The 6432-nt window shown below is 33.9% G+C and overlaps 1 non-coding gene across 1 annotated transcript; it reads left to right on the top strand.

The window, feature by feature from the left end:
- The first annotated feature begins 5837 nt into the window (after window positions 1–5837).
- On the top strand, window positions 5838–5944 carry LOC133820065 (small nucleolar RNA R71). The gene has a single exon (XR_009886499.1). It is a non-coding gene; the product is annotated as a small nucleolar RNA R71 (small nucleolar RNA).
- The last annotated feature ends 488 nt before the right edge of the window (window positions 5945–6432 follow it).

The raw sequence follows: 6432 nt of genomic DNA, 5'->3' as shown, positions 1-6432 counted from the left end.
AACAATTGTCAGACTCAAATAGGGTAACTAGAGATAAAAATATATAAGGGTTAGCTTGAAAGGCTCAATCATTCCAAAGATGGTCTATATCCTCTTCTTAAGTGAGTATTGTCTAGGATTTTGTCTCAAATAGCAAGCAAGCAAGTTCTACAAATATTTACAGCTTGTACAATCCACAGTCCAAATTCAACATGCATATATAAAGTTCAAATCCCACATTTACAACTATGATCAATAGTTCAAACAAATATTCAATTAACCACAATGAAGTGACAAAGTATTTCAATCAAGCACACAAATTGTTTTTATATGCACAAGTCTTCCTACGAATTATACAACATAACATTCATTCAATCTCATTGGCAACAAATTAGCAACTTGGTTTGCACTCTAACAATACCATGAAAACTACACTCAAACACAATAACAACTAATACTAAACTTGAAAAGTAACAAAGAGCAACAAAGCTAAAAATAAATCCATTCCCCCAAACTTAACACTAACATTGTCCCCAATGTTAAACTCAAATAAAAAGAAGAGACTTACCTAAGACCCCATTAGATAACATTAAAATGGTGGAGGCGGTGTGGAATGGGAGTTGTGCTAATTTATTTTTTATAAAACCCTTAAATTGCGTTTTTGGGACTAATTGACGTCGCAGTGCTGGTGTATAGAGTTGCGGCTCTAATTCTGACTTTTCTCAGCACTTGCTCTCTGACTTTCCTAGAGCTGCGACTCTATTCCATAGAACTACGACTCTAATTTCTCCTAAAATCCTCAATGCCTCTGACTTAGGAAGCGCTGTAGCTAACTCCTTGAGCTGCAGCTCTAATTCAAATTTTCTAGCTCCTCCTCTTTTGATCACATTAGAGCTGCGACTCTAATTTCTAGAACTGCGGCTCTAATTCAACTTTTGTGCTATTTTGCTGCTCTTTTTTCATAGTTATAATTACGTAAAATATTTACAAAAACTAAAAAAAAAATTAGATAAAACAAAATTGTTAAAAAAAATAACATAAAAATAAAAAATAATGAAAACATAAACTTGAGAAGCCTCTCAAGGGCGTTGTCGTTAACATCGTTTAACTTGACGCTGACCTCTTTCTTATATTCAACTCGGATCCAAACCAACCCTCTTGTCCTTGAGAGCCATAGTATCATGAGAAGATACTCGTTTCTTGATATTGCACATTTTTGGAACTTTCCAGCGCTCATGAAACAATCGAGCTTTCTCACAAAAGATCATTTTCCCTTTCTGGCGAACTATTCGCTTTCCACCTTCAATCATAGATTTATTCTTAGTAACTTCAAGCTTCTTACCCTCACTTTCCACCACATCAATTCTACAACACGTTGGAACCTCTGTTGTTGCAAAAACATTAAATGTCACCTCTTCTTTTTGCACTGGCAACTTCAACTCGCCTTTTTGCACAACTATTAAGGCCCCACCAGTTGCTAAAAATGGCCTTCCAAGAATAATTGGAATATTTCCATCTTCATCCATATCAAGAATAATAAAATTTGCAGGAAAGATGAATTTATCGACCTTTACTAACACATCATCTATGATCCCCCTCGGATGAGCCAGTGATCGATCTACCATTTGCAAAGACACGGTAGTAGGTTGAGCTTCTCCCAATTTTAACTTTCAAAAAATAGACAGAGGGATTAGATCTATACTAACCCATTAATCTCATAAAGCATTTCTCACCATTGAACCCCCTATAGAGCATGGAATGTTGAAACTACTCGGATCTTTAAGCTTGGGAGGTAGCTTCTTTTGAAGTATCGCACTGCACTCCTCAGTAAGTGCCACTGTCTCATAATACTCTAGTTACCTTTTCTTCGTCAAAATTTCTTTCATAAACTTCACATAACTCGAGATCTGTTCAAGTGCTTCGGCAAAAGAAATGTTGATGTGTAGCTTTCGAAAGATATCCAAAAATTTAGAAAACTGCTTGTCAAGCTTATTCTTTTGAAGCCTCTGGGATCTTTATATGGTGATCTATGCTTATTTCTAGCTTCTTTTTCTCAAGGTTCTCATTAACCTCATCTTCAACTTTACCCCTTTTCTCATCGACCACTTTCGGTGACTGAATAGGCTTCTTACTGGGCTCTTCAAACTCCTTACCACCCCTCAAAAGATATCACATTGCATTGTTATTTTTGTTTTACTTCTGTAGTGCTTGATAAGTTCCCTTGAGCATGGTTTTTCATTAGGTTAGCCAACTAACCAATTTGAGTCTCCGAAATTTCAAATAGATGCCCTTGTCTCAGTCATCAATTGGTTCAGTACATCAAATTGTGCTTCAGGTTGCTTCATAGGTATTTGCTGTTGTGGTGTCTATTTTGTGATTGATAAAACCTATGAGGAGGTCGTGGATACTGAGGTTGATTCTGCTGAAACTGTTGCTGACTACCTTGATCACTCGTGCGAGAAAAAGTTAGGTGATTCCACTGTTGGGAATTGTGCCTTGAAAGCATATGTAGTAGACATTGTTTTAAGAAATAAATAAATAAATTGAATTTTTTATGCATATATTTTATGGACTATATTATTCTATGATAATATTAAGTAAATATCAGAAAAAATTCTAAGTTCATATATGTGATCTCAACCACATATTGATACAAGAGGATTGTGCTTGAGATAAATGAACTTGAATAGTTCGTAGTAAAATAAAGTTATGGAATTTTTAGATTAATTATTGCAAGTACGATCTACTAGTATTATGAATACATGTGATCTAGATCCAGATTACTAGTGTAGTAGGACACTTTAGTGGAGGCACTTTATATATTAGAGAATATATAAAACTGGACCAGATATGTTTATTAATACTTAGTTAAATGCCGTTTTGAAGTATTAATTAAATATATCAGCTGATGATCATATACAAATAGATCTTAATCTTGAAGTTACTATGAACTCCTGTTTATGTTGTATGAGTTCTTTGATTCACTCGTTAGGGTCTGTCAGAATGATCAGGCTAGAAACTTTTGTTTTGGGAACTCATTAATGTAAATGGCTGAGGACATAGTATACAGATTTGGAATCTATACCTTCTCGTAAGAGATTGAATAATGGTTCTCTTAAGGGTTGAATTTTAGGACTGAAAGGTTATTAAGCTCAAATTCATAATTTAGTTATGAAGTAACCTTCACTAGTAAAGTCAATGGTACTTAAGGAAACAAGATATAATTAAAAGGGTAAAACGGTATTCCCGAATAATTATGAACCATCATTAGAGGGTTAATTTGTATGTAATGATTATATCAATGGACGCTTTATTATTATAAAGTACTCAGTAAATGAAATGTCTATAATTACAAGAGTGCAGTCTCATATTTATAGTGGAGTAATCATGACATTAATAAATTAAGATTATTTAATAGAGTTTAATTAATAATCTCAAATTTATTGGAGCTTGGAATTATAGGTCCATAGGTCCCCACAGCAGCTCTAACAACACTATTCAAGGAAAGAGTTGATATAAAGGAAAAAATAGTTAAAAGACATATTTAAGAAGAAATTTGTTCTTCGGGCCAAATATGCAATTATATGTGATAATAGTGATTAATTAGTTAATTAATTACAAATTAGTTGTAATTAACAAAATTAATTAATAATTAATTATTATGTAATTCTTGAAATTATATAAATAATTAAATTATTATAATTTTCAAAATTATAATAAAATTAATATTTAATTTTTGAAATTAGTATTAAATAGAATTCATTAAATATCTTTATTTGAGTAGGAGATAATTATCTGATAAGTTCAAATTGGATTTGAATTTAAAAGATTGATATTTATTCAAATAATTAATTATATTTGTGTTACACCCAGATTTCGAGACCCGAGATTGTGATCTCAAAAGCTAGACTCATCAATTGCGAGCTCGAAAATATCAGAACCGCATGTGCATGACCCAGATGTCGAACCCTAGAATCAAGATGGCAACCTTGAAGACTTTTTAAGCTCGATGTTCTTTCTGAGCTCGAAAGAGTTAGCATCGGGATATGCCCGATGTCGGGTGTCTGCGGATCAAGTAGTCCGAGCTTGGCATGAGTATAAGATATTTATACTCATGATGCTGATTGCCGACCTCGAACAACTTAGTGGGTCATATGATGAGACGTAGTCCATGCATTCAAAAGATATTTATTGTTTTAACTTCCCTTCATTAAAGGGATATTAACTAGTCTGTTATACGCCCCCTGGTCTTTAGGGGACGTTTCCTTGTATATAGGAGTTACAAAATTTAATGTTATTATTTCAATTAATAAATTGGAGTATCCTCCCGAAATATGTGGGAATGAACTCTGAGAACCCTCTATAAATAGAGAGGTCATGAGAATTTGTAGAGGATGGATTTTTGATATCTGGAGAGAATTTCTGGAGAATTCATCCCTGAATAATTTCCTGAAATTTCCAAAGTCTTAATAAAATTGACTCGTGGACTAGGCAGAGTTAACTGCTGAACCACGTAAAATTCTTGTTGTTATTCAGTATTATTCATCTGCGCCATAGTTCCTGTTGTTTAATTGCTCTACGTTTTAAGTTGACGAAAAACGGCGTCAATAATTTGATAATCAATTAAAAAGATAATAAATTCAAATTTGAATTAATTATCAAGTATCAAGTTGTTGGATTTTATCCGATAAAGTAGTTTGAATAAATAATTAAATAATTGTGAACACATCAAATATCCCTAATTTATAGGGAGCTACATGACACACACAGTCCCTAGACTGTGTGTGGCGTGAGTCATATATATTTCAGGGATAGATTTTCACTTTTATTTAATTAATTAATTAATTAATGGTAAATTCAAAAGTTAGTTATTGATATTTTTATTAATAAGATCATTATTTAATTAAAAGATAAATTGTAAATTGGTTACATATTTATTTTTAAATTTAAATTATTTTTTATTTAAGTTAGACTTATGAGAAAATAAAATGGAACAAAATACTCAATACAGAATTTATTCGCTCTAAAGAAAAGAACGATACTTTTCTATCTCTCCCTGAAAAAGATACGGAACCAATCTCAGGCCTATTATCTTGATCTCATGTGTTGAGTACATCAAGTTGAATTAGAAATAAACTATCATTTATTCTCTAAGTTCCCGCACACTTCTTGAGGTGTAGAGAACGTTATGGAAGATCTTGGTGTGAGTACTTGGGAGCAGCGTGGATAGGAAGATCGTTTATTTTATGAAAAGATAGCAATGACACTTGATAGGCATCAAGAGGTATGTTCTTTATTCTTTTCTTGTTTATTATTAATGTATATATATTAATGGATCCACATATTTAAAAGTAGTTTAAATATGTTACAAAAAAAATTTGTTGTACACTGGGCCAACCTACCACCATTCCGCTGCATATTAGGAAACTCGTTCCTAACATCTAGCACCCTGGATTGTAACTCATTGAATATGGATTGTTGGAAGGCCTTAGGAAGTTCCCTATTGTTTGCACTTGCTCCATAGGCATGTTGTTAAATTCCCTCATTGTGCATTGTTCACACATGACTTGCATATGCATAACTGGAGCTTGGATATTATTTTGCTGTAATTGTTTTGTTAATGTTGCCACTTGAGCTGACAACATGGAGATGGCATCCAATTCATGCACTCCAGCCACCTTCTTAGTAGATTCTCTTTCTGATGGCCACTGATAGTTATTCATAGCCATTTCTTCAAACAGATCATAAGCCTCATTAGCGCTCCTACTCATGAACGATCCTCCAAACAATGCATCAATGATTGTGCGAGTAGTACCACACAAACCATTTTAAAAAAATGGACTAACATCCATTTTTTGATTCCATGATGGGGATATTTTCTCAGTAGCTCCTTGAACCTCTCCCACGCATCATAAAGTGACTCACCATCTCTTTGGTTGAAATTGTTTATTTCACCTCTATACCTTGCAGACAACGATGGTGGGAAAAATTTGGCCAAAAATTTCTTAGTGAGCTCCTCCCATGTTGTGAGAGAATTGGCTTCCAAGGAAATAAGCCAACTCTTTTCTCGGTCCCTTAGTGAAAACGAGAACAGTCTCAACCTCACTGCATCATTTGTCACTCTGTTCATCTTAAATGTGGCGCATAGCTCTAGGAAATTAGACAAATGTAAGTTTGGATCTTCCATTGGTGATCCCCCAAACTGAACTGATGATTATACCATTTGTAGAATAGCAGGCTTAATTTCAAAATTACTAGCCTCAACCGTTGGAGGTCTAATGCATGATTGTGCCCCCGTGACAGTAGGTAGCACATAGTCCCTCAAACTTCTTTGTATTGGTTGCTGAACTGGTGTAACTCGTTCAACAACTCCTGCTCCTCCAACATTACCCGCTGCTATCCTAGCATTAATATTCTCAGTGTTGTCAACCCCTCTGTTACCTCTGTTCTAAG

The sequence above is a fragment of the Humulus lupulus genome, chromosome 2 (assembly GCF_963169125.1).
Source record: "Humulus lupulus chromosome 2, drHumLupu1.1, whole genome shotgun sequence".
In the NCBI taxonomy this organism is placed as follows: Eukaryota; Viridiplantae; Streptophyta; class Magnoliopsida; order Rosales; family Cannabaceae; genus Humulus; species Humulus lupulus.
This window is presented reverse-complemented; position numbering and strand designations above follow the sequence as displayed.